General features: G+C 39.1%; 1 protein-coding gene and 1 long non-coding RNA gene across 12 annotated transcripts in view; one reads left to right on the top strand and one right to left on the bottom strand.

Moving 5' to 3' along the window:
- Positions 1-27,992, bottom strand: part of LOC105491800 (KN motif and ankyrin repeat domains 1) — a 240,821-nt gene that overhangs the window by 133,716 nt on the left and 79,113 nt on the right. For 4 of the 8 annotated variants that reach the window (XM_071077719.1, XM_011758469.3, XM_024796049.2 and 1 more), the window contains exon 2: positions 26,766-26,891. The exons of 2 other annotated variants lie outside the window; for them this stretch is intronic. The gene's annotated coding sequence lies outside the window, so the exon portion shown is untranslated. Of the gene's footprint in view, positions 1-1,993; positions 2,085-7,613; positions 7,650-26,765; positions 26,892-27,992 lie in introns of all 8 variants that reach the window. 2 more of the 8 variants (XM_071077720.1, XM_071077721.1) reach the window with 2 other exon arrangements.
- LOC139358123 (uncharacterized) lies at positions 186-27,739 on the top strand. Of its 4 annotated transcripts, XR_011612495.1 has the most exons (4): positions 186-285; positions 4,459-4,599; positions 24,452-24,520; positions 27,605-27,739. It is a non-coding gene; the product is annotated as an uncharacterized lncRNA (long non-coding RNA). The 4 variants fall into 4 exon arrangements; XR_011612497.1 differs by lacking the exons at positions 24,452-24,520; positions 27,605-27,739 and adding an exon at positions 25,260-25,397; XR_011612498.1 differs by lacking the exons at positions 24,452-24,520; positions 27,605-27,739 and adding an exon at positions 21,281-21,420.

The following is a 27,992-nucleotide window of genomic DNA, read 5'->3' as shown; positions in this document are numbered from 1 at the left end:
GCTTTCCTGGGCCACACTAGAAGAACTGTCTTGGACCACAAGTAAAATACGCTAACACTAATGATAGCTGATGAGCTTTAAAAAAAATCTAATGTTTTAAGAAGTTTACAAATTTGTGTTGGGCTGCATTCAAAGCTGTCCTGGGCCGCATGCAGCCTGTGGGCCATGGGCTGGACAAGCTTGTCATAAAGGACTGAAGCTCTGCACTGTCTCCAGCAATGATTGTTACAGGTGTACTTGCTATCTACTGTGCTGTTCAGAGCATAGTCCACTTGTCCCTATATGGTGAGTACTTGTACTTTTCTTGAGTTGCTAGCTTACTGAATCTTAAAGACACTATGAACTATGTATCTGGTCACAATTCCTTCTTTGCCTTAGCTGCTAGGAAGCATGGAGCCAAATTACTGGCCTATTTCAGTCTACTTACAAGATCTTGTACAGTACATGCTACTTCTATCTTCACTCCATATTTCCTCCTCTTGATATCTTCCTTCTGTCCCAATATGTTCACCCACTCATTTTAAATTTTATTTTGTATGCCCCTTTACTTTGGTACATATAAATAAAACACATTAGTGTTATTTACTGTGTGTATGATGCTCCTGTTGGGATTCTCTGTATGTAACCATAGGCATATGGATGGCAAATATCACAGGCAAAGGTGATTTGTGTCTTATATACTCTTAGGGCCTCTTTCTACTTCTTAATTCCCCATTAGGAGAGCTGCTGCTGGTCTAAACTGGGGTTTGAAAGATACAGTCAAAGGTATTGCTCACGTATAACTGCTACCTTTTCCACATTCCATTCCAGCATGGCCGCCTGAGATGTCTGGCTTAAATTTCTGCAGTTCTTCAACTGATGGGACTGCTTTTTTTTTTACTTCTAACCCCACAAATCTTGTCTCATTGTTTCTGTACTTTGTCCCATTCCTAGATAGTTGACCTATGTATCCCAAATAATTTTTAATATGAACCTTTTTTTTTAACATAAAGGCTTACTAAAAGGCAGAACATAAACTGCTGTAGCAAAAGGCATAAAGATGATGATACTGAAACCCTAAAGGCTCTCCTTCAAAAACAACGGATAATGTGGGATACCTTATCACCACTTTAGCAGACATCATGCTTGTCTGAGAAGCCAGGCCTACATACTGTTGAACTGTATTCATTCCTGTTGAGATAGTAACACCCAGTGAGATTTCATCACTGGGACATCTTAGACTTTGTACTGAATTTCTCTTTCCTATCTCCAACAACTGGCTATTAAAAAAATATTGACTACAAAAATCACATTCTCAGTCTTACCCAAGAGCCACAACACCTGGCTTTGCGTATTTTCTTTACAGCTGCCAAAAGCACAAAACAACAGATAGTTTCCTATTAACAAAGTACAAAGTAAGAGGTATGGGTGGGTTTGTGTGGGAGGTACTATGGGTAATATGTGTGCTCATTATGCAAATAAAAGCCAATCCTATTTTTAAATGTACTTTTATAGGTACAGGCAAGTACACATAAGAGTTACATAATTGGCCGGGCATGGTGGCTCACACCTGTAATTCCAGCACTCTGGGAGGCCGAGATGGGCAGATCACAAGGTCAGGAGACCGAGACCATCCTGGCTAACACGGTGAAACCCCATCTCTACTAAACATACAAAAAATCGGCCAGGTGTGGTGGTATGCGCCTGTAATCCCAGCTACTCGGGAGGCTGAGGCAGGAAAATCGTTTGAACCTGGGAGGCGGAGGTTGCAAGGAGCCAAGATCGCATCACTGCACTCCAGCCTGGGCGACACAGCAAGACTCTGTCTCCAACAAAAAGAAAAAAAAAAAGAGTTAGATGGTCAAGGTCAAGGTGATGAAGGTTACGAAAATATTACTGGGAAGATAAACTATCAAAAATGCCTACGAAATGGAATGACAGTGTCATTTGACAGATAATTAGTATCAAAGGTTCTGAATTTTAGACATGCTCATATCTAATGGGATTGACATACCTATCTTATGAAAAAGTGAAGTGAAATGTAACTTCCTTAGTGGCTTGTTTGGAATTCAGCTTCTGTGCAGGGAGCAGGAACTAAGACACATCTGAAAAGCATGACAGACAGAGGACATGGGCCGTAAGGTTTTTATTCCAAGTTCAATCATTACTTGAGTCCTGTACTTTTTTCTGTGTCCTACACAGAATCCTGGAGATAAGTGTAGTCATCGAAGCTTACACATTGGAAATTAAGGCATAGAGTCGCTGAGGAACTGGCCCAATGAGCTGGGCTCTTGGTTCAGCGACAACTGTCGGTGACTTACTAAAAGATTCTTTAGTTTGCCTGTTGTTTTTAGTAGAAAGCTGTGGGCTGGACCCAATACTAGCAAACGGAACTCAGGGGGCTGACAGCGACATCTCTGAAGGCCAAAAAACCTCCTCACATGTCAAGTCAACCATCCCTTTAGGTCTTGGGGATGGAGACAGGGCTGGCAGGTGGAGTGGCAGGAGACAGGGCTGGCAGGTAATCTAATTATAATCATGCCAGAGTAATAAAGTGAGTGAGAACATAAAGGACACAGAAGACACTTTCTGTCAGAGACAAAGAATTCAAAAACCACCAAACAGGAGAATACCATTGCATTCTTCTTCTGTGGGACTGTGGACTATGTTAACCATTTATAAACAGCACTCTTGTGTACTGGCCTCTTTCCCTTTGCACAGTCTCAGTGCCCAGAAAAATAACCACAAACATTATTTCTGCCTCCAGGTCTAGAAGACAGAATCAAATCTCAAACTCAGGTCACAGATGTGCAAGTCTAAAGTTGTCTCAACTAACCCTCCGAGCTTTCCAAGGCTAGATATGCCTCCAGTTCCTGGAATGTACAATTCTCTTATCTACAAGGATTCTTCAATGACCCTTAAACCCAGGAAAGCTGGAACCTGCAGGTTCTAGCCATCTCTTGATCAGAGTCAAGGGGGCACAGATATCATTTAACATTACCTAACGCTGCAGACGGTACTCTGTCAAACCAGCTGCTATATTAAACCAACACTGGACACCTCTATGGCTTGTCCGCAGAGGGAACTGCCAGGATTCTATTTTTTATATCACGTATCTAAACCAGTACTTTATTTTTTCACCTATATAGTACACCATTATCACTTCCATATCACTCAATTCTTCAGGACTATCTTTTCTCATTCTACATAACATTTGCTTAAGGTCTCATCATGGTTCACTTTGGAGAGCAGGACTGAAGTTCAGTGAGAATTTTTTTTCATCTTATATACTTCTAATATTCTAATTTATTAGGATAATTGTGTGCTACTTTTATAAAGAGTTTTGGTAAACATAAGTATTTAACCAAATTAAAATGTATTCATACCTTTAATCTAGTTATTCTTGTGAATTTATCACAAGGAAATAACTTATTATGGCCTGAAGATTTCACTGCGATGATACTTAAAGTAGCAAAGAATTAGATACAATCTAAATTTTAAACATGAGAAAGTCAGTTTTAGAAATTATTGTACATTAATGTAACAATATTTATCATTATAATTGTAAAGGCTTCATGAATGAGTGGGAAGTCCTGATACCTCATTTATATGAGGTATTATATAAAAAAAGCATTCCAAATAAAAATTAAATCACATAAATATATGTATAAGAAAGATAAAAACATTTGTGAGAGTGGTAAAATTCATAGGTAATTTGAAATTTTTAAAATTTTCTTTAGTGAATATAAAATACTTGCCAGTAGCCTGAGAAAAAATAATTTTGCTATAGTTTCAAACTATGATATTAATCAAATTAAGATACTTCTCCTTTATTTAGAATTAACTTCAAAAGGAATGAAAGAAGTACCAATAGATTAAAAGGCAAAATATGGTAACAGGATCAATGTCTATTGAATCTATTCGTTATTTAATTTAATTTATTTATTTATGTTTTGAGACAGAGTCTCACTCTGTCACCCACGCTGGAGTGCAGTGGAGCAATCTTGGCTCATTGCAACCTCCACCTCCTGGGTTCAAATGATTCTCCTGTCTCAGCCCTTTTAGTAGCCGGGACTATAGGTGGCATGACACCACACCCAGCTAATTTTTTGTATTTTTAGTAGAGATGGGGTTTCACCATGTTGGCCAGGCTGGTTTTGAACTCCTGACCTCAGGTGTTCCACCCTCCTTGGCCTCCCAAAGTGCTGGGATTACAGGTGTGAGCCACCGTGCCCAGCCTATTGATTCTATTTAAAATGGACTTGTAGCTAGCAATAAAGTTTAAGGAATTCCCAAACAACTGTTTGGGAATGCAAATCTATTTAATTTATAAACAATAAATTTATAAAGTGTTATCTAAATTAAAATAATATAGTGGCACTATAATAACACCACTGCTATTAGTAGTTTAATAATGTGGTAAATAATACTAGGTAAACCCAATTGCTATTTGTGGAAAATCTTTTCTTTTTCAACCAGCTTTCTGAAGGGTTAGGGATCAAGTTTTCTTCCCTTTGAGTTCTGAGAACATGAAGATTTTCAATGATCTTGCAGAAGTTCAAGTCCCACTGAACAAGGAAGGAGAGAGATCAGCAGTGACCCCGAAAGCTAACAACAAGCGTGAGTATATGCCCATGTGTTATTTCCCATGCTTCCATCCAAGAAAATGCTCTATTGAAGCAATGTGTATGAATGCATCTATTATGTATATCACCATGGCCTTATCCCACTCAGTCTCAACACTGGCTTAGTTCACCTCCCTTGGAGACAATCTGGACCATCAACTGGGGTGGAGGCTGTTAAGTAACTCTATGAGTTGTCCTCATCTAGGTAGCTCTTCAGGTGTGGTTCATCAGCCACACCCTAGTAACTGACAAACTTTGTGAACAATTTTTCAATTCTGTTTACTGTTTATCTCCCTGGCTTGATGAAAGACAGGCTGACCAAATCAGCTGGCGTGATGACGGCACTCCTCCTGAAGTGACTAGAGAGACAGCCCACTCTTGTAAACTCCAACTACCTTGACAGTTTCCACATGTAAATGCCCTAAAGTCAATCATCTTCATCCTACATGCTCTGAAACAATGATCTTTTCTTATAGGTAACATTGGCCAACATTATATATAAATAAATTTTTAAAAATGATTTCTTTTAGCTCTTTAAGAGAATACACAAATACTGATAAAGGAGAGTTGGTCTATTGTCATGTAGAATGTGCTACACAACAAATGAAACCGTTACAATTCTGAAAGTTTTTTAGTCTTTCCTTCAAAGATTCCATGACACAAGATAAATTACACACATATACGCACACACACAGAGATTTTCACAAGGAAAAATGAACATTACAATACAACCAGGTAAACGTACCAAGAACATGAAAGGAGGTTGCTAAGGTGTTTCCAAAAGATTGGCCTAATTTTAACACGACATCCATTTCAGTGCTTTTTTCTTTGCCTAAAATCCTTACCACCACACCATAGTATTTCCTCCCAACACAGTAAGTTAGGAGAACAAGGAAACGGGAAGAAACTACAGAGGTTCTTACAGCCCTGCCAGCAAATTTTCCTAGCACTCTGCTGCTGGGTTGGGTGAAGAGAACAAGGCTAGCCATCCTGGCCTGGGTGAGCCACATGTGCAGGTATGTGCAGCTGGTCCTGGACTTGGGCAGGAGCAGGAATCTGCGCAAGAACCAACAAGCCCACAGGAGAGGTACTCAACCAAACCAGTGTTTAACAGGCACAGCCATCTCCTTTTCTTTTTCTTTTCTTTTTTTTTTTGAGATGGAGTCTTGCTGCAACACCCAGGCTGGAGTGCAATGGCATGATCTTGGCTCACTGCAACCTCTGCTTTCCGAATTCAAGCGATTCTCCTGCCTCAGCCTCACAAATAGCTGGGACTACAGGTGTGTGTCACCACACCCAGCTAATTTTTGTATTTATAGTAGAGACGGGATTTTACCATATTGGCCAGGCTGGTCTTGAACTTCTGACCCCAAGTGATCCACCCGCCTTGGCCTCCCAACGTGCTGGGATTATAGGCATAAGCCACTGCACCTTGCTAACCATCTGCTTTCAAGTGGATTTTGATATGCCAAAGTTTACCTCAGTGCCACTCCGAATGACCCAACAAGCATGCAAAGAAATTGAGGAAGGTGAAAGAGAGTGCCATTGTATTAATTACTAGTCTAAGACCCTGTTTTAGAGAATGACCCAGGAAAACATAAAACTAGAATTCAAGTCCCAGTCCCACAGTTTTCCTTGGACATAAAACACTTAAAAATAAAAATCTGAATGGGCAACTACACCTCACTAGTTTCTTCTTAGTTTTTAAGCCAACTCAGTAGCCTGCCTTATCTCATTCTAAACCTTCTGAGAGCAGGGACTTTGTTTTTCCTTTCTGCTGTTTCCACAGTAGTAAGAACATATGGTAGGTCCATATATATTTGATGAGAGGATGAATACATTTCAAGAGCTTACTAGTTTCAGTCCTCTCCACAAAAAAGGAGATAAAAGATAGATAAAAAAGTAGATAAAAAGTAGATAAAAAAGAATTTTTATCTACTAAAAAGTAGATAAATTTTTATCTACTTTTTAAAAAGCTTTAATCTTCCTTTGTAGCTACCACTGTCATAACAAAGCACTGACATATTGCATCTTTTATTTTCTAAAAAATACATGTGTATACATATAAAATATAGATGTAAATAAAATATATATGTGCATATATAAATATATAAAAATATATGTGTGTGTGTATATATATACACACATACAGAATTTCGCTCTTGTTGCCCAGGCTGGAGTACAATGGTGGGATCTCAGCTCACTACAACCTCGACCTCCTGGGTTCAAGCGATTCTCCTGTCTCAGCCTCCTAAGTAGCTGGGATTACAGGCATGCACCACCACACCCGGCTAATTTTATATTTTTAGTAGAGACAGAGTTTCACCATGTTAGGCTAGTCTCGAACTCCTGACCTCAGGTGATCCACCTGCCTTGGCCTCTCAAAGTGCTGGGATTACAGGTGTGAGTCACCGCCCCTACCACCCCCAGCCCTTCTAAAAATATATTTTTTAAAATTTTACATATTATATAAAAGTTCTATTATATATGTATGTACGTATATATGTGCGAGAGTGTGTGTGTGTAGGAATATGTGTAATTCAATGCCATATACTGGGGGAAAGCTCTATGGTTTTTCTTCCCCTATAATTTTTCAAAAGGGAAGACATGATCATCTTAATTTGATAAAACTGACTGAATAGTAAAACCCAGAACCAGAATTTAGGGTGTGGCATATCTTGTTTAATCACCACCTATTCTAATGGAAAGGGAGTCAGAACACAGGGCCCCCTGACAACAAAGACCTGGCATTCCCCTCAAATGCCATCTGGTGTATGGGCCAGTGAGTTCCATTACCATTTCTCTCTCCCATCCTGATCACTGCTCAACCCATAATAAAATCTGGGCACAGTGGCTCTCTGTTCATTTCCCCATATTCCAAAGTACTGAGGGAGAGTGGGCCACTGGGTGGTCCCCATCTCTATCCCCCTTCTTTCCCCTCAACATCCCCAGCCTGATCATGCTTCTTCTCTTTTAAAATCCAGAATTTTACTATGGCATGGCACTCACAGTCATTCATCATTTGGTCTCTCCCTGCCTCTCCACCTGTAGAGAAGAGATCACAGGAAACAGTATTACACAGCTGCCTCATGTTTAATGCTCTCTTACCCCTCTACATCTTTGCCCAGGCTGATCATTCTGTTTACAGCAGGAGGGCTTCATTGGTTTTTCCTCCCACATGCTCTTTAAGACTGAGTGTAGGCACTTCCTCCCCCTGCAGGAAGTCCTTCCTGATGCTCTCTGCCTGTTTTAGATGCCCCTTCCCTGTGTCTCCACAGGAACCTGTGCGTGAATTCAGAACTTAACATACAGTTAAGCACATGCTTTACTATCTGAGAGTGATTATCTTGCCTCATGGCTAGTATTAGGGGGTTTCCTTTTTTTTTTTTTTTTTTTTTTTTTTTTTTTTTGAGACAGTCTTACTTTGTCGCCCAGGCTGGAGTGCAGTGGCACAATCTCAGCTCACTGCAACCTCTGCCTCCCGGGTTCAAGTGATTCTCCTGCCTCAGTCTCCTCAGTAGCTGGGATTACAGGTGCACACCACCACGCCCAGCTAATTTTTCTATTTTTAGTAGATACAGGGTTTTATCATGTTGGTCAGGCTGGTCTTGAACTCCTGACCATGTGATCTGCCTGCCCCAGCCTCCCAAAGAGCTGGGATTACAGGCGTGAACCACCACTCCCGGCTGGAGGTTTCTATTAAAAACAAATGAGATGGTACTTGCAAACTGTCAGACACTGCCCAATTGCATTAGTCCATTTTCACACTGCTATAAAGAACTACCTGAGACTGGGCAATTTATGAAGAAAAAAGGTTTAATTGACTCACAGTTCTGCATGGCTAGGGAAGCCTCAAGAAACTTACTATTATCATTATGTTTTGAGACAGAGTCTTGCTGTCACCCAGGCTAAAGTGCAGTGGCACAATCTTGGCTCACTACCACCTTCATTTGTCAGGTTCAATTTGATTCTCCTGCCTCAGCTTCCCGAATAGCTGAGATTACAGGTGTGCGCCACCTGCCCGGCTAATTGTTATTTTTTTAGTAGAGACAGGTTTCGTCATGTTGGCCAGACTGGTCTTGAACTCCTGACCTCAAGTGATCTGCCTGCCTTGGCCTCCCAAAGTGCTGGGATTATAAGCGTGAGCCACTGCACCCAGCCAGGAAACTTATAATCATGTATAATCATGGTGGAAGGCCAAGGGGAGGCAAGGACCTCTTCTTCACATGACAGCAGGAGAGACAGAATGAGATGCGGGTGCAAGGGGGAAACTGCCAAACACTTTTAAACCATTAGATCTCATGAGGACTCCCTCACTATCAAGAGGACAGCATGGGGTAAACCATCCTCATGATCTAATCACCTCCCACCAGGTCCCTCCCTCAACATGTGGGGATTACAATTTGAGATGAGATTTGGGTAGGGACACAGAGCCAAATCATGTCACCAGTACAATGTCTGCTACACAGTGCTCGTTCAATAAATGGTCATTATTAGAGTCATCATCATTGTTTACCACATATGTCTCCAGGAAAAATACAAATTTAAGGACCATAATAATCAGAACAATAACATATTTGGTACTTTGAATATCAGCTGTAACATTAATCTTAGACACTAATTTATTTATGAACTGGTACCCCAAAGTCAAAATTCCACAGGAGGGGAAACCTTTTTGCTGAAATCACTGACACTCCATTCTCCTCCTCAAACATAAAGTTAATGAAAAAACAAAGACAAAGAAACCAAGCATGGTAAGGCCAAAATAATTTTACTTTTTTTTTTTTTTTTTTTTTTTTGAGACAGACTTGTTCTGTCACCCAGGCTGGAATGCGGTGGTGTGATCTTGGCTTACCGCAACCTCTGCCTCCCAGGTTCAAGTGATTCTCATGCCTTAGCCTCCAGAGTAGCTGGGACTACAGGTGCATACCAACACGCCCAGCTAATTTTTGTATTTTTAGTAGAGCCAGGGTTTCGCCACATTGGTCAGACTGGTCTCAGACTCCTGACCTCAGGTGATCCACCCACCTCGACCTCCCAAAGTCCTGGGATTACAGGTGTGAGCCACCATGCCTGGCCTACATTTTTTAGAAGAGAAAAATTCAAACCAGTACACTTATTAATTAATAATAGAATCGAAGTAAACTATTTTGCTGTTCTAGAAGTAGGGAAAGGTAAAGAAAATGATGATTTTAGAGTTAAGGTACTGTTAAGAGTAAGAATTACTGAATGTCAATGTGACGTCTCTCTACATAACTAGGTCTAAAGGCACCAAGAATATGACTTACATTATTCACCTTTACATTAGGTGGAAGACACACAAACTGCTCTTAGTAAATTCTTCTGGCTGAGTATCAAAGCTACTTCAAGTTCTCTTATTGCTGCAAAGATAATTTACACATTCAGGGTCAGAGTCAGCCAGTCATGTTTCTGAACTGCACACAATTCAATACTAGGCTTATTTGCCAGTTGAGATTTGTGCCACACTGACACATTTAACATCACCTCCAAATTAATGTGCACCAGGGATGGGATGAATAGGGAAATTTCTTACAAAATGCCATGGTCCAGAGGACAAACATCCTTGAAAAAGATTCATCTTTTAAATCCTGATATAAATCTACTCTTAGATCTATATTCTGAAAGAGAATAAGAGACTCTTTACCCATATATAAGAAACAGGTGGTAAGGCCCACAAATGAGTTCTGAGATAGAACAAAATGCTTAAGAAGATAATTATCACTGTGGATAAATATGTTTTGTAACTATGATAACCCCATCAGCCACATGTGGAATGTGCCTTGACTGCATGTTTGGTATTCACAGAAATAACTGTTCAAGAGTTGAGATGTAATAGCAGAAATATGAAAAATTATAAAGGAGTCATGCTGGAATCTCATCTAAACAAGATCTATCTTGCAAGAACTAAAAACAGCAGTCAAAAGAAGTTCTACTGAATCACTGAATCATCAAGGAGAACAGGCTTTCAATCTTAAATATTTTGTCAATGTCCTCTGACTGTAAAGACTTCACACATCAAATTATAAGGACAAAAATAACTTATCAAAAGTTTATGCAAAAAGAGTTACTTTATTATAGGATGATGAATCTGTACTTAGACATTGTAAATCAGGTATTTACCTCTATAACTAACCAAAAGATATTCTCATTAAAATATGGAATAGGGGCCAGGCACGGTAGCTCACACCTGGGTAATCCCAGCACTTTGGGAGGCCAAGGCGGGCTGATCACAAGGTCAAGAGATTGAGACCATCCTGGCCAACATGGTGAAATCCCGTCTCTACTAAAAATACAAAAATTAGCAGGGCATGGTGGTGCACACCTGTAGTCCCAGCTACTTGGGAGACTGAGGCAGAAGAATTGCTTGAACCCAGGAGGGGGAGGTTGCAGTGAGCCAAGACCACACCACTGGACTCCAGCCTGGTGACAGAGCAAGACTCCATCTCAAAAATATATATATACACAAAATTTTTAAAAAATGTAATGGGCTAAAAATGAGAGTAAAAAACCCAGGAAGTTATTGAAGGTATGTCAAAAACGTCTGGATGCTAATGCTAGCCTGTCAATGTAAAAGCATTTTTCCACAAAAAGTTAATCTATTCCATTGATAATCAAAGTACCCATTTTTCTACAGGGTATGTGCACTGATTTTAACAACTCAACATTAAGTGATCCAAATGACTTTACATCAAAGTTACTGACTACCTAGAAGTGTCAAAAATGAGTTTCAGACCAGGTACAACCATGTTCACAGGAAAGAGCTTACCATAAAACTCATGGAAGACAAAAGCAATGCCACCCCAGTTGCAATGTGCCTGTCTGGTACCCAGATACTGGTTTCTAAACACCATTGTCCAATAAAAGGACCCAGGCTCCTTAGAGAAGTGATTGATTCCAAAAGTAGGGCAAGGAAAATACAAGATTAGCCTGGAGCATCAGAGGATGCCATAAAGTGAGAAAGTACTTGAAAAAAGATGGAAGCACGTCAAAAGGACATCAGAGTCAGCTTGAAGGAGCTCCCAGTGGCCAAAGCTAGAATAATTTAAACAACAAAATAATGATGATAATATTGGGTTATAACCCACAGAATGAAGTAACTGTCCATGATGAGTCCACACTAATGGCACTAGCAATAAGGGAAACTGACATCAAGTAACCTCTGTTATGAGATAATAAAAAAGATACATCATTGCTTTTGTGGTATTCTTTCAAAAAAAAAAAAAGCATAACCTAAAAGTAAACATTAGAAAACATCAGACAGCCCCAAATCTAGAGTCATTACACAAGATAACTGACCAGAAACAACTGACAAGGAATGACAAGGAACTATCACAAACTGATAGTTTAAGGAGTCAGAACAACTCAATACAATGTGGATCTTGGATTGGCTCATGGAACAGAAAAAAAGGATAGTGGAAAACTGGATAGAAAGCTAGTAAGGTCTGTTGTTTAGCTGGAAGTATTAGACCAATTTAAATTCCCAATTTTGATAATTATATTAACGATATAATTAATATCTTACATAATATGGTTATGTAAGATGTTAACATTAGGAGAAACTGAGTGAAGTGTACATGAGCTCCGTACTACCTTTGCAACATTTCTCTAAATCTAACGTTACTTCAAAATAAAAAGTTTTTAAAGACTGATGGAAGAGGAAAGCACCTGTGGTTACTCTTACTCCTCACTTCCATCTGGCTTTCTTTTCTTTGGGCATTTTACAAAAGTATCTCCTTCTGCTTTAGTTAATTGCGAAAGAGCACAGAAAGGTACAAGACACGAGACTCAGAAAGACAGAACATCATAGTGACCCTCCTGAAAAATGAAGATGGGCTGCCTTTTGGAGTGTAGCTAAACTTTTCAGTTATCCCATAACAAAAAGTATTTAACTTTAGAATGTGTTAGTAAATTCCCAAACTCGTCTTTCTTGGATAGTGCAAAAGAAGAGAACACCGGGTGTTCACAGAATCTGTCAACAAGCAGAAGATCTTTTGGCACAAAATCCAAAGCTACTTAAAAATGACTGCCAGCAATAGGTAGAGGGATAATGAAAGATATGTTGGGAGTCAGATGAGGTGAACAGAGGGCAAGAGTACAAGCCCAAGAAGCATATATGTGCTACTAGTTGTTTCCTCACCTAATAATATGAAGTTGGATCCACAATGCATTTACAAATACCTGTTTATATAGCCCATACACATACCTAAAAGGACTTCTTTTTATTTATTTATATTCTATTTAGATTATTACGTATGTTACCACATTGTATGGGAATGAAAAGAGTCAGACATACTCTTCTTTTTCTTCTTTCTTTCCAAGTATTTAATTACTCAATGTGATGCTCTTAGATAACAGTGAATAGCATCTACAATGATATAAACAGGCACTTAAAAAAAAAAAGGAAAAAATATATTTTCCTGTCCATTGAAAAGTACAACATGCAACAATGGAATATTATTCAGCCTTAGAAAGGAATGAAATTCAGACACGTTACAACATATATGAGCCTTGAGGACATTACACTAGGTAAAATAAGCCAGTCACAAAAAGACATTGTGTGATTCCACTTATGAGGTACCCAGAATGGTCAAAATTACAGAGACAGAAAGTAGAATGGCCCCCAGGGGAGTTGTTGTATAATAGATATAGCGCTTTGTTTTGAAAGATGAAAAAAAGGCCGGGCGCGGTGATTCATGCCTGTAATCCCAGCACTTTGGGAGGCCGAGGCGGGCGGATCACAAGGTCAGGAGATCGAGACCACGGTGAAATCCCGTCTCTACTAAAAATACAAAAAATTAGCCGGGCGCGGTTGTGGGCGCCTCTAGTCCCAGCTACTCGGGAAGCTGAGCCAGGAGAACGGCGGGAACCCAGGAGGCGGAGCTTGCAGTGAGCCGAGATCGCGCCACTGCACTCCAGCCTGGGCGACAGAGCCAGACTCCATCTCAAAAAAAAAAAAAAAAAAAAAGAAAGATGAAAAAAAGTTTTAGAGACTGGTTGCACAATAATGTGAATGTAAATAACATTACTGAGTTGTACAATTAAAAAAACAGTTAAGATGGCAAATTATATGTTATGTATAACACAAAACTTTAAAAAAAATTTTAAGGTAATTATGTGCATTTTTTTCCTCAGCAATTCTTATTACCTTAAAGACGTACACGGGTATATGCTCATTTGGGTACAAAATTGTTAACTGTTGCATTATTTATACTATAAAACACCAAAAACACACTAAATGATCATTAAAATAAAGCCTTAAGCAAAGTACAGTCATCCCTTGATATACGAGGACTGGTTCCATGGCTGCCTGCAAATACCCAAATCCTCACATACTGAAGTTCTATAGCCAGCCCTGAAGAACCTGCATAGATGAAAAATTAATTCTCTCTTTATGCAAGTTGCGCATCCCTCAAATACTTTATTTTCAATCCATGTTGGGTTGAAAATATCTGCATAAAAGTAGACCTACATGTGGACCTGCATTTAAGTGGACCTGCATATAAGTGGACCCTTAAGTGGACCCACATATAAGTGGACCCTTAAGTGGACCCATGTTGTTCAAGGGTCAGCTAGATCGCACATCAGTATGATGGGTTACTCTGCAGCACTTAAGAGAAATAAGTACACTCACAGAGAAAGACACAATCTATAATCATGTAAAATAGTAAGTTAAAATGTAAGACAAATTATATGATTTTATTCATAGTAAGAAAGTATGTTTGTATATAAATGCATGGAAAGTACGTAGAAGGATATATATCAAACTTAACAGGGACCACTCTAAGGAACATTTGGAGGAATAGTGGGGTTCTTACCTTGAATTTTAAAATAACCACTAGAGAACATTTTTTAAAAAATAAAAATATTTCTTGCCGGGCATGGTGGCTCACAACTATAATCCCAGCACTCTGGGAGGCCGAAATGGGCGGATCACCTGAGGTCAGGAGTTTGAGACCAGCCTGACCAGCATGGAAAAACCCCGTCTCTACTAATAACACAAAATTAGTCAGGCATGGTGGCACACGCATGTAATCCCAGTTACTCGGGAGGCTGAGGCAGGAGAATCGCTTGAACCCAGGAGGCGGAGCCAAGATCACGCCATTGCACTCCAGCCTAGGTGACAAGAGTGAAACTCCGTCCCCCACCAAAAAAACGAATAAAAACAAATCATTCATAAAGGAAATTAAGAAAACAATTATATTTATAATTGCATATAAAGAATAAAATACCTAGGGATGGCCAGGCATGGTGGCTCACACCCATAATCCTTGCACTTTGGGAGACCAAGGCGGGCAGATCACCTGAGGTCAGGAGTCTGAGACCAGTCTGGCCAACATGGCGAGACTGTCTCTACTAAAAATACAAAAAATTAGCCGGGTGTGGTGGTGTGAGCCTGTAATCTCAGCTACTCAGGAGGCTGAGGCACGATAATCGCTTGAACCCGGGAGGTGGAGGTTGCAGTGAGCCAAGGTTGCGCCACTGCACTCCAGCCTGGGCAACAGAATGAGGCTCTGTCTCCAAAAACAAACAAGCAAGCAAGCAACCTAGGAACAAATTTAACACAGGAGGCAAAAGACTTACACACTGGAAATTACAAGACACTGCTGAAGAATAAGATCTAAATAAATGGAAATACATCCTACATTCACGGATTCGAAGTCTTAATATTGTTAAGATGACAGTATTACTCCAAATCATCTGCAGATTCAATGTACTGCTTATCAAAAATCCAACAGCCTTTTGCAGAAATGAAAAAAGAGATCCTTAAATTCATATGAAGCTGAAAGGGATCCAAATAGCCAAACAACACTAAAAAAAACAAGAAGAAAAAAGTGAAGAACCCTCACTTCTCAATTTCAAAACTTACCACAAAGCTACAGTAATCAAAAACGGTGTGGTACTAGTATAGGGATAGACGTATGGACTAATAAAGAGTCCAGAAATAAAATCTCACATATATGGCCAACAGATTTTTAACAAGGGTACAAAGACCATTCAAATGGGGAAATATAGTCTCTTCAGCAAATGGTGCTGGGAAAACTGGATATCTACATACAAAAGAACAAAGTTGGGCCCCTACCATATAGAAAATACCATATAGAAAATTAACTCAAAATGAATTAACAACCTAAGTATAAAAAATAAAACCATAACTTCTTAAAAGAAAACATAGGGAGGCCAGGTACGGTGGCTCACGTAATCCCAGTACTTTGGGAGGCTGAGGTGGGTGGATCACCCAAAGTCAGGGGTTTGAGATCGCCTGGCCAACATGGTGAAACTCTGTCTCTACTAAAAATACAAAAAAATTAGCCGGGCATGGTGATGCATGCCTGTAATCCCAGCAATCCGGGAGGCTGAGGTAGGAAAATCACTTGAACTCAGGAGGCAGAGGTTGCAGTGAGCCAAGATCTTGCCACTGTACTCCAGCCTGGGCAACAGAGCAAGACTCTGTTTCAAAAATAAAAATCAAAAAATTAAAAAAAAAAAAAACCTTAAAAATGAGAAAAACTGTGTGCAAATCATGTATCTATTAAGGGTCTAGTATCCAGAATATATAAAGCACTCTTACAAGTCAACAACAAATAACAATTTTTAAATGGGCAAAGGACTTGAACAGACATGTCTCCAAAGAAGATATGCAAATGGCCAACGTGCACATGGAAAGATAAATACCATTAATCATTAGGAAAAGATAAATCAAAACCATGATAAAATACTACTTTATGTCCACAAGGATGACTATAATTTTTTTAAAAAGGAAAATAAGTGTTTGCAAAGATGTGGAAAAATTGGAACCTTGTACATTATTGGTGGGACTAGAAATGGTTTGGCCCTATGGAAAACAGTTTTGCAAAAAGGTTACAAAGAATTCCCATATGACCCAGCAATTACACCTTTAAGTATGAACCTGAAGTAACTGAAAACAGGGACTCAAGTACTTGTACACCCACGTTCACAGTAGCCTTATTCATAAGAATCAAAAGGTGGGGAAAAAAATCAGAAGTCTATCAACAGATGAACTGATAAACAAACTATGATATATCCATACCATGGACTATTCAGCCATAAAATGGCTGAGACATTACAACATGGATGAATTTACTAAGTGAAAGAGGCCAGACACAAAAGGTCACATTTATAATAAACGAGAACATTTATTTTACATGTGGTATCTAGAATTGTAAATTCATAGAGACTGAAAGCAGATGAATGATTATCAGGGATGAGAGAGGAGAGAATAGTGTGTCACTGATTACTGATTAGAGGGTTTTCTTTTGTAGTGAAAAAAATGTTTTGGAACTAGAGAGAGATGGCAGCTATACAATATTACGAATGTACTAAGTACGTCTGAATTGTCAATTATTAAACTGCCTATTGTTATATTACGTAAATTTCATCTCATTAATAATAAATAAAAGTTAAAAAAAAATGCATAGGTAAGACCAAAATACCAAGGGGAATTGGTAAAGTAATGATGGCGTAACGAGACAGTAGTACCACTGTAAACGGGCATCTTCTGAAACCCATTGCCTCTCCGTGGAACATTCTAAATAAAGAGCTATTGCCAGGGGAAAAGGAAACCTACTCAAAACCAGGGATGGTAAATAATCACTGGCTCCGTGACAGCAAAATGATACACTGCCAGAAACAAAAGCCTAGTTTAGCTTAGCATAGGGGCTCAGAGGACAGCCAGACTTGGTAGCCTTTAGTCTTTTCTCTATCTGAACTTAACCTACAGTGATGTACATTAAAAGAAGTTCCACACCCTCCCTTACAGGTGAGGAAACTAAACCATGGCTGCTTCTAGAGCCCATACACCGGGATGTGGGTAGGAACTAAAAAAATATTTACTAACTTGGTATACAAGTTGAACGTCCTTAATGCAAAAATCTGAAATAGAAATGCTCCAAAATCCAACACTTTTTGAATGCTAACATGACACCAAAAGTGGAAATGTCACACCTCGCCTCATGTGACAGGTTACAGTCAAAATGTGGTCAAAACTTTATTTCATGCACAAAATTATTAAAAATATTGTATAAAGTTACCTTCAGGCTTTGTATCTAAGGTGTATATGAAACATAAACGAACTCTGTATTTAGACTTGTGTCCCATCCCCAAGAAATTTCATTATGTATATGCAAATATTCCCAAATTCAAAAAAGTCCAAAGTCCATAATACTTCTAGTCCCAAGCATTTGGAATAGGGGATGCTCAAACTGTGAAAGTTATTTGTTGTCCTTTGTCAAGCTGTGGAAATTAACAATTCTTCTATCTATCATCATAAATCTTCTCATGAGCCTGGGTGCAGTGGCTCATGCCTATAATCCCAGCACTTTGGGAGGCCCATGCAGGAGGATCACCTGAGACCAGGAGTTTGAGACCAACCCGGGCAACAAAGCAAGACTTCACCTCTACAAAAAATAAATTAGCCAGATGTGGTGGTGCATTCCTGTAGTCCCAGCTACTCAGGAGACTGAGGTGGGAGGATCACTTGAGCCCAGGAATTTGAGGCTTCAGTAAGCTATGATCATGCCACTGCTCTCTAGCCTGGGCAACAGAGTGAGACCCTGTCTTAAAAAAATAAAAGAAAAAGAAAAAAGAAAAAAATTCTTATGAATAACTGTCCAAAAGCACACCCTAAATCACAGCAGGCTCATTTTGCAAGCTTTTCCTCGGGTTCTTGTTCTATTTGCAATGCTCAAGTTTGGAGCTGAGGTGCTCCTGCAATGGCATTAGGTCTCCCCTTCAGAGTGCTTTCACAGCAAGAGAAATTCACACCAGAAAAGGCACTGTTCCTTTTAGCCACTTAACCCTTCTTTCAACAGGTATTAATCACCACATTTTAAAAATAGAGACAGGGTCTATGTTGCCCCAGCTGGTCTTGAACTCCTGGGCTCAAGCAATCTGCTGGCCTTAGCCTTCTGAGTAGCTGGGACTACAGTCATGTGTCACCATGCCAGGCCATCATTGCATTTTAATTTAAACTATTTGTTTTGGCTATTTCAATGTGATTATTAGGACAAAACAAGAAATTTAAATTAAAAGGCAACTTTTCTAAAAATTCTTTTTTTCTTTTTGAATCTGCGTTCTGCTGAATAAAAATTCTTAAAATCAAACTGTTTCTATAGTAACAAAAGATGTCAAAGTATCTATATATCTTTATTGTTTAATTCCTCTGACTGTAATAAATAAGCCATTATCAATACAGAATGGCTGAATCCGAAAGGATTTGTTTTATATATTAGAGGTTGGAAGAGGAGAGACAGGGAATCTGAACTCTCCAGATTTTTACATTTGATTTTAAAAGTCTTTTCCTCATTTAAAGTGTCATTATTAAAAATTATTAATTTTTTAAAAATTCTAGACACAATTGAAATCACATTCAATATTTCTGAACATTCCAAAACATCTATAATTGTGGATCAGAGTTTAGGAAATCAAAAAAACACTCAGGGATTCTCTACTTCATTTCATTGTATCTTAAGACATTTTACAAAATATAAACAATCTCACACTTATTAACTATTTAAGACTTTAGAGTGTTTCTGGCTCACTTTAGTCTCTGGCAGGGCTGGTTCCCATTTTGAAATGAGAACTCCATGTTAAGGTGGAGGATTTAGAGACTTACAAAGTCAAAAAGAAATCATAACTCCTACATTTTTAATCATCCATCCTTCTGGTATATTATTTGTCCCATAATTCTCACCAGAAAATGAAGAAAGTTTTGAAGAACGAGTTATTCTCAATGTAAATCTCCAGCCAGCCTCTGTCAATCATGTTGGCCTTTTCCCCCTAGTTAGCCTTTTTCCACCTCCTGCCTGAAAACTACACTACTATTTAATTGCTTTGTGACTTCACATTTTATTAAAGGCAGAAAAACATAAAGAGCTAAAACAAGGAGATAAGCCTATTGCCATAAATTGTCCCCTTAAGCAATGAAACTTGCCTCTCTAGTATAATAAGGTGGGTACTGTGAAAACCCCCAACAAGTGCAATTCTGCATAAGTCCACAGCCCCCATCACTTACAGCAGACCTTACAGTTCTCTCTCGAGTGCAGCGCCATAGATCAGACCCCAGGGCAGTCAGCAGCATGCTTTCTAAAGCCAGTGTGAAGGGCACAGCCCAGGGAGTCACTTTGCTCTCTACCCTCACTCACTCCAAATTTATCTTGGGTTCTCATGGCCGGTGCGGGGAAAGCAGAAATAAGAGACAAGGTTATAAAAAATTTTATAAACTGATAGCACCCCACCTGCCATCCCATTCCCTAGAAATCCAGTCATAACCCAGTGAACACATTTTAGCTAAGTGTTCATTTTCATAAATTTAGAAGAATTCACTTCTGTCCCTTTTGAGTCTCCATTTCTTCCTCTGTAGTGGGAAGGAAATCATCATTATCAGATTATATCATGTTTCTGAATGTGCCCAAGCCCCTGCCCTCTGGAAGATCACATCCAATGATTTACACAAACAAATCAGGTCTTTGTGTTTAAAGCCCTATGAAAACATCAATGGGCAACTTCTCTAAGTTACTCTGGTTTTTTTGCGACCAGCCAGAAAACAAAGGCTTGTGTCTAGAATTTTAAAAAAATTAATAATTTTTAATAATGACACTTTAAACGAGGAAAAGGCCTTTAAAACCAAATATAAAAATCTGGAGAGTTCAGATTCCCTGTCTCTCCTCTTCCAACCTCTAATGTATAAAACACTGAGGTGTATAACAAAGTTTATGACGTTAGTCAAAAAAAACATGCAAGTATATGGTGGGGGGGGATGTGTAAAGATCTAATAAATCCACTAAGCATAAAAAATGTCTGGAAGGATATACAATAAATTTAGCAGTGGTTATACTAGGAATAGGATCAAAAAGTGGGATACAAGAATCCTTTTTTTGTCTCTATAAATGTTTGAATATGTGACAATGGGCACATGTGACTTTTGTCATTAATCTTAATTTTCAAAGAGTTAAAATAAGGAAAAGAATAATGACCAGTATTTTCCAAACCAAAAATTGGAACACGTGGTCTGCCAAAGAATTTTTATTCCACATCTAGAGATAAGAGGCAGTTAGGAAAAGTAGTCACTGGAATGTTCAAATTTCCAGGTTTCATTGGTTTAAAAAAAATGGCAGCCAGAATAATCTAAAACAAGATTGTCTACTAGCATTAGATATTGAGCAAATAGTACAAATCCCTAAGTCAGTCACACTGTGTCTTCTTTCCTCTTAGAAGGTAGGCTATGGTGAGTGACCCCAAGATCATTTTTCTTGGTATTGAGCCAGCATGCTCATGAGGAATTTGGCTCAAGTCAATGAACAGTTTCTGCATTTACGTTTTGCACAAAGGACTACCCAAGGAGAGAAAAGCAAACAAAAGAAACAAAAAACAATATAATAGTGCTTAAGGACTATAATTTGAGTAAGACTCTCTAACAAACAGGAACCACAAAAATTGCAGGTGCTATTCATTTGGGAAAGAAATGAATTTTAATTCCTATCTCAAATCACATTTCAAACTAAATTTCATACAGATAAAATATTTTAAAATATGAAATGAAACCATAAAACTACAATAAGGTAAATATAGGTAAATGTCTGTGAATCTTGTGGTTAGAGATGTAATATTGATTCACTTCTTCTATAAATACTTGCCAGGTCTGACCAGCAGATCCTGGCCAAGTGATGGATGAAAAAACGTACTCAGACACAAGTATCCAGTGAAAGAGCGGGCTAGGGGACCGGGCTGCTCACAGAAAGAGTCCTAGCAGCTGTGACCCTGACAAGCCAGCACTGCGGGCATTTATTCAGTACAGATTTAATGACAAAGGCTTTGAGTCAACATACTTGTGGGTAATTAACATGGTTCCCCTCCCCCAGGTTTCCACAGCTCTCCCCAGGCACGCCCCCGCCCAGAGAGCAGTCCTGCACACAGATGATTAAAGGCCAGCCTCCAAGGCCTAAGTAACTTCTCTAGATCAATTCCTTTACATCCCCTTGTTATCTAACCTTTGCTCTCAGGCTCCGGGTAAGAGAATTTGGCTGCCTTAGGTTTGCATCTTTTCCTACAATTTCTCCCACCCTGACCAATCTCCTACAAATACTATATGTTAAGTACTAGAGATCTTGCTGTGGACAATACAGACAAGGTCCCTGCCCCCATGGAGTTACAGGCTAGAGGGGGAAACAGGAAAAGAGTAAGTTAGTAAGAAATAATAACTATGGCTGGGCACAGTGGCTCACTTCTATAATCCCAGCACTTTGGGAGGCTGAGGTGGGCGGATCACCTGAGGTCAGGAGTTTGAGATCGGCCTGGCTAATACGATGAAACCCCGACTCTAATAAAAATATAAAAATTAGCTGGGCATGATAGTGGGCACTTGTAATCCCAGCTACTTGGTAGGCTGAGGCAGGAGAATCGCTTGAACCCAGGAGGCAAAGGTTGCACAGTGAGCCGAGATCGCACCACAGAACTTGAGCCTGGGCAAGAGAATGAGACTGCATCTCAAAAATAAGTAAATATATAAATAAAAAATTGCATACTGAGAAATGCTCAAAAGGGTGTGTGTGCATGTGCACACACATGCATGCCTACATTTTCCAAGCAAAGAAACTGCACCTGCAGAATCTCAGGGACAGGAAGGAGGTTGGCATATTCCCTGGACTGAGAAGAGACAAGTGGGGCTGGAACACAGTGTTCAAGGGTGAGTGACAAGAGGTGGGGCTTTCCAGCAGGCAAAGCAAGATCATGCCAGGCCCTGCAGGCCATGGTAACAAGAATGCCATGACGAGCTCAGGCAGGGGTATGCCAAGATGTGATCACACTTGAAAGAGATTACTCTGCTATGTGAAGAACTGACAGTGGGCAACAAATACCAAGGCATTCTTACGTCCTAGTTAGCCTATATGGAAACCGTAAAGGAAAAGATTTGACAACCTAAATTTAAATATATACATTTAAAAACAGTATAAAAATTGGAAGAAATTATCAAAACAATGAACATACTTTTATAATAAAAGACATTTTTAAAAATTTAAATCTTTAAAATCTTATTGTTGCAAGTCAGTAACAAAAATAGCAAATACCCCTCTGGAGAAATGGGCAAAGGATATGAACAGAAAAATCACAAAGGAATATAAATGGCATATGAACAGATGTTCCTCTATCTAGAAAACTGTTAAGGTTTTTTTGTTTGTTTGTTTTAAACTGCACTATCCAATGTTAAAAAAGGTGTGGGAGAAGAGATCTCTCGCATACTGGTGATGGAACTGTACATTAGTTCAGTCTTCCAGGCAGTATGTATTATACATTAAACCTCTTTCCTAATCTTATAAGGAAATAATTAAGAGCACCTCACAAATATAGTTAGAAGGATGTACATTAATGTACATGTCCAAAGTGAGATTTGATAAAATATGTTCCTGAAGCAGAATATTCATCAACCTTTAATAATTACACAGCAGTGACTACTGATAAGGACAGAGGTTTACAATTTTCAACTGAGAAAAGCAGGGTACGTTTCTGTATTTAAGAATCTAATTTAGGCATATACACCTAAAAAAAAAATCTCTGGAAGAATACAAACAGTGGTTATTTAATGGTGGTAAAGTTACACATTTTTAACAGGTTTTTTATTTATCGATACATCTTTCATTTTTCTACAGTCACTATATACTGCTTTTAATAATGCATGAAGTCTCTAAGCAAAAAAAAAAAAATATATATATATATATCTATATATCTATCTATCTCTAAAGCACCATAAAATAAAACTTGAGACATACTAAACTGAATGGTAAAGGAGGAGATGGAGAGGAGGCAGTGTAGACTGGAGTTGGATGAGAAAATGGTAATGTTAGAAAGGGACTTTGGGGGGCATGTGCCTAGTCCAACTCCTCATTTTGCAGATTAGGAAAGCATCTACATCTACCATCTCCTCACTTCACCTCCCTGACTGTAATAACAAAGGTTATTAGAACACAAAACAAAACTATTGCTACTAGGTCTTCACTAATTAAAAAACCACGTACCCCGTGAGAAGCAACCATAAATATCATCACTGTGGCACTTAACTCCTGAGTAAAAGGTACCAAGACAAGAGCACAGCCTGACAGCTGCTTTGGTATTTGGAAACAAGAGGGTTATTGCGGAGTGCCGTTTTTTTCCTCACTCCTCAAGCAATTAAGAAATATTTCCCTCCTAATATTGCTCCTGTGCCTGTCTAGCACTGAACTCACAAAGAAACATCCTCAGATGGTTACATACATCTGGCAAGAATATCCTCAGCATGCCTAAGGCGTTCACAGAATCTGTCGACTTGGAGCCCAGACGTTTTTATCTGGGTCCTGCCTCCTGCGCACAGCAGAGGTCTTTGGCAGGCATTTCTAATTCCTTGGCCCATTTCCCACAACAGATACTCTAAATGGTTTCCCTTTCTCAAATCTAAAACCCCAAACCTACCACTTTTACTCTCCAGAAATAAATACTTTCTTCTTTCTTTATTCAGGCCATAACCCGCCAGCCCTCTTAATGTTCCTTTCTATTTCAAATCACCTGTGTCTACCTGCTCCATCTCCTCCCTCCTTCCTGGCTCAGGGGTGGCATCCCTTCTGTCTCAAAGATGAAGCCCTCCACCCTGATCTATTCAGCCAGTCCTGTAGTCACAGAAGTCCTGGCCCCCTAAGTTTTCCCCTTTCTTTATGACTCCTTCCCCGCCCCCACCTCTCTCCCCACTGGGTACCTCCCTCTCTTTTAGTATATCTAAGTTTCCTTACCCCAACTCTGCTGCCTCCTCCCAGTGGCATCCTCTTTTGCTCCTTCTTTTCCAGCAAATCTCTAGACCTGGGCATCTACACCTGCACCTCCTTAGCTTATCATGATGTTAAGAAGCATCAAGAGTAAGTATTTACAGTCGGAAGGCCCAGAGTACACATTCAGCTCTGCCACTGACCATTTCCCACAACCTTCAGTGAGCAAGCCACTTAATCCTCCAAGTCAATTTCCTCCTCTGTAAGATGAGATTAATAACACCTGCTCCATCTCCTTCACAGCTGTGTTGTGAGGATCAAATGAGATAATGTGTGTGGAAGTGCACTGGCAGCTTAATATAAAGCACTTTAACATTCTAGTTATTCCTGTTATTACTCTATCCCTGACCTCTCAGCATCAACTGAGTCAGGCAAGGTAATTTGTGATCTTCAGGTTGGTCACAGTGTTAACGCTAACAATGCTTCAATGTCAGCTTTTTAGCTTAATTCATTCAAAAACAAGTACAACCGTGCGTTTTTTTAATCATATGGGCAGGGACTTCTGGAAAACAATAGCAGTAAGCCAACAATTATTGAATACATACCAAAAGTCAGGTGCTGTTCTAAAGTACTTTACCAGAGAGTTTTATTACTATTTTCATTTTACTTATGGGGAAATTGAGGCAGAGCACAGTCATGATTTGAACCCAGGCATCTAACTCTAGAGTCTATACCCTATCCAATTCTGTTAGTGGCAAAGTGGGTGCCAGATAGAAATAAACCAGTCAGGAGATCATGACTACTACAGCATTAGAGGCAAGAGATAATATGGGTTACAGGAATACCTAGAATGTTTTTTAAAAACACATACCTTTCTTTTTTCAAATAGCTAACTACCAATGCTGCTGAGAGCTGAAAGTTACCAGGTACTTCAATATGCTGCTACTGAGAGTATAAACTGCTGTGACCTTTCGAGAAAACAGAGTACATCAACAGAGTAAATTAACAGAATACATCAAGACCTGAGTGCTACATTCTATCAGTGTTCAGCAATGCCACTTGTAGCAATTTATCCTAGGGAAATAATCACAGATGTGCATGACAGATGTTCACTGCAATGTTATTTCTAAAAGTAAATAACAAGAAACAATATAAATGTCTAATAAAAGGAGATGGGATAGAGAAACCATTACATTTCCATATATCTGAACACTATGCTGTCATTTAAAATGATGCTGCAGAAAAAAGGAATAAGCATTTTATTAAGGAAAAGAAGTATGTAAAAAAAAGCCCATTGATATGGGCTTTGGTATCTGATTGGTTAAGTTCTGAACTGGTGGGTTTACCAGCTATGTGAACATGGGCATGTCATTTCCTTCCTTCCTTCCTTCCTTCCTTCCTTCCTTCCTTCCCTTCCTTCCCTTCCTTTTTTTTTTTTTTTTTTTTTTTTTTTTTACCAAGTCTAGCTCTGTCACCCTGGCTAGAGTGCAGTGGTGTGATCTCAGCACAATGCAACCTCTGTCTCCCAGGTTCAAGTGATTCTCCTGCCTCAGCCTCTCTAGTAGCTGGGATTACAGGCGTGTGCCACCATGCCCAGCTAATTTTTGTATTTTTATTAGAGACAGGGTTTCGCCGTGTTGGCCAGGCTGGTCTCGAACTCCTGACCTCAAGTGATCTGCCTACCTTGACCTCCCAAAGTGCTGGCATTACAGGAGTGAGCCACTGTGCCTGGCTAATTTCTCTGAGCCTCAATTGTCCTGTGTATAAATGGGGATAATAAAAGTACTAACCCCAAGGGTTATGAGAATAAATTAATATATATAAAATGCTTGGTATTTAGCTTGTCACAGCACAAACATGCAATAAATGTTACTCAGGTTGCAAACATAGAGAAAGCTAACACAACACAAACACATATTCTAAAAACTTGGAAGATAATATAGTACAATTTTAACACTGATTATCTCTAGAAACAGTGTAACAGATTTTGATTTAAACTCTATTTTCTAGATTTTATTTATTGAATAAAATCAGCAACATATTAATATTTGAGTATCTCCATTTTTTCAAGTAGTCTTAATACTCCTTTTGATCTATTAAGTTTCCCTAGTATTATCCAGTCTATGCATATTGTGTTTATGAAAATGGGGTATTTAATTGATTTAACCTGAAGAGTAATACAATTCACTTTTATTCTTCAGAGTAAAACAGCTTGCTCATATTTCATCCTATAAAAGTCTTTTCCACAATCATACATGCGTAGATCAAGAGCAGTCTGAACAGATGAATGGAGCATAAAAGACTAGAGAATGGATTTGTATCTCTAAAAAGCAAAGTTAAAGGAGACAAACATGACAACTTCATGATAGTTATAAAGAAAAAAATAATATGTTACCTTAATTACGTAAGGTCAGAAATTACTGCAATAAATATTTCAACTCCATGGACAATTTCCTAGTGTGATCAAAAGATGAAAGTAATTCACTAGTTCAGAAGTCCATCCAGTATAGTGACCATCATTCTGAAAGGAAAAAAAAATCTCTTTGAGGGAAATGTAATAGAACAATCCTCATTTTTAGGCTTGAGATCCACAGGAGAGAGGAATCAATTATTAGAGACAGCTATGCATTTTGGAAATCAAAGTACAGTTAAGCCACTTTCCTGCTGGGGGTGCAGGGGCAGGCCAGAATAAAAGGGAGCCTAAGATACCATGCAAAGAGCCCCTTTTGCTTTAGGTAAAGGCTAGCTATTTGCTCTTGTGACTCACCACCACTGCAAAGAAAAGTGCTGGATCCCTCACAGCTTTCCACCTTCTGTCCTGTTCTCCTCCTCCGTGTGTTTGGTAGTACATACATAAGAAGGCACACGCATACCTCTCTATTTTTATATATTTTTTAAACTCCGTCATACTTACTCAGACCACTCCATAACAAACACATGGCCTTTCTACTAAAACTGTTAACGGCAGTTCCCTGGGACTAAAACCTTGGAACTGTTTTCAAGTCATCCCTCTTATCGTTACCTTTCACTAACAGTCCACCACCACTTTTCCCCGAATGTCCAGCTGCTCTCTACCCCTTCTTTTTCACTCCTATCACACTGCTAAACCAAACTTCCTTGGCATACCCCATCTGTTTATAACAAGAGCCTCTAACTTGGCCCCTCTGCAGATCACAGCCTATCCACTCTCTTACAGAAAAATTGCTTTCATCCTATTTCTGTAACCTTGAACAGGATTGGGCCCATCCCTTTGACTGTAAAATGAAGAACTGGTCTCAACGTTCTCCATCCTCACTGTGCTTTGAAGTCAGATGTCACTGGACATGAATCCTGATCCAGCCACTCTGCAAAACTTAGACAAGTATGTCTGCTCACAATTCAGTCTTACAATGCATAAAATAAAACGGGAACTAGTACATCTACTCCAAAGGCTGCTGTAAAATAATAATGGGATCTTATGCCTTGCAGATCACACAGCAGGTACTGAACAATACTGGTTATTCCCATCCCACCTTACAGAATCCCACAAGCTTTGAAGTTCTCTGGTCTTATAACTTCCAAACTTAACATCTTACATCTACATCCATAGTGATAATGATTTTCTCTTCCATCACATATAAAC

The sequence above is a fragment of the Macaca nemestrina genome, chromosome 14 (genome assembly GCF_043159975.1).
Source record: "Macaca nemestrina isolate mMacNem1 chromosome 14, mMacNem.hap1, whole genome shotgun sequence".
NCBI classification, from domain to species: Eukaryota; Metazoa; Chordata; class Mammalia; order Primates; family Cercopithecidae; genus Macaca; species Macaca nemestrina.
The sequence above is the reverse complement of the archived record's forward strand: the minus strand, read 5'-3'. Positions and strand labels throughout refer to the sequence as shown.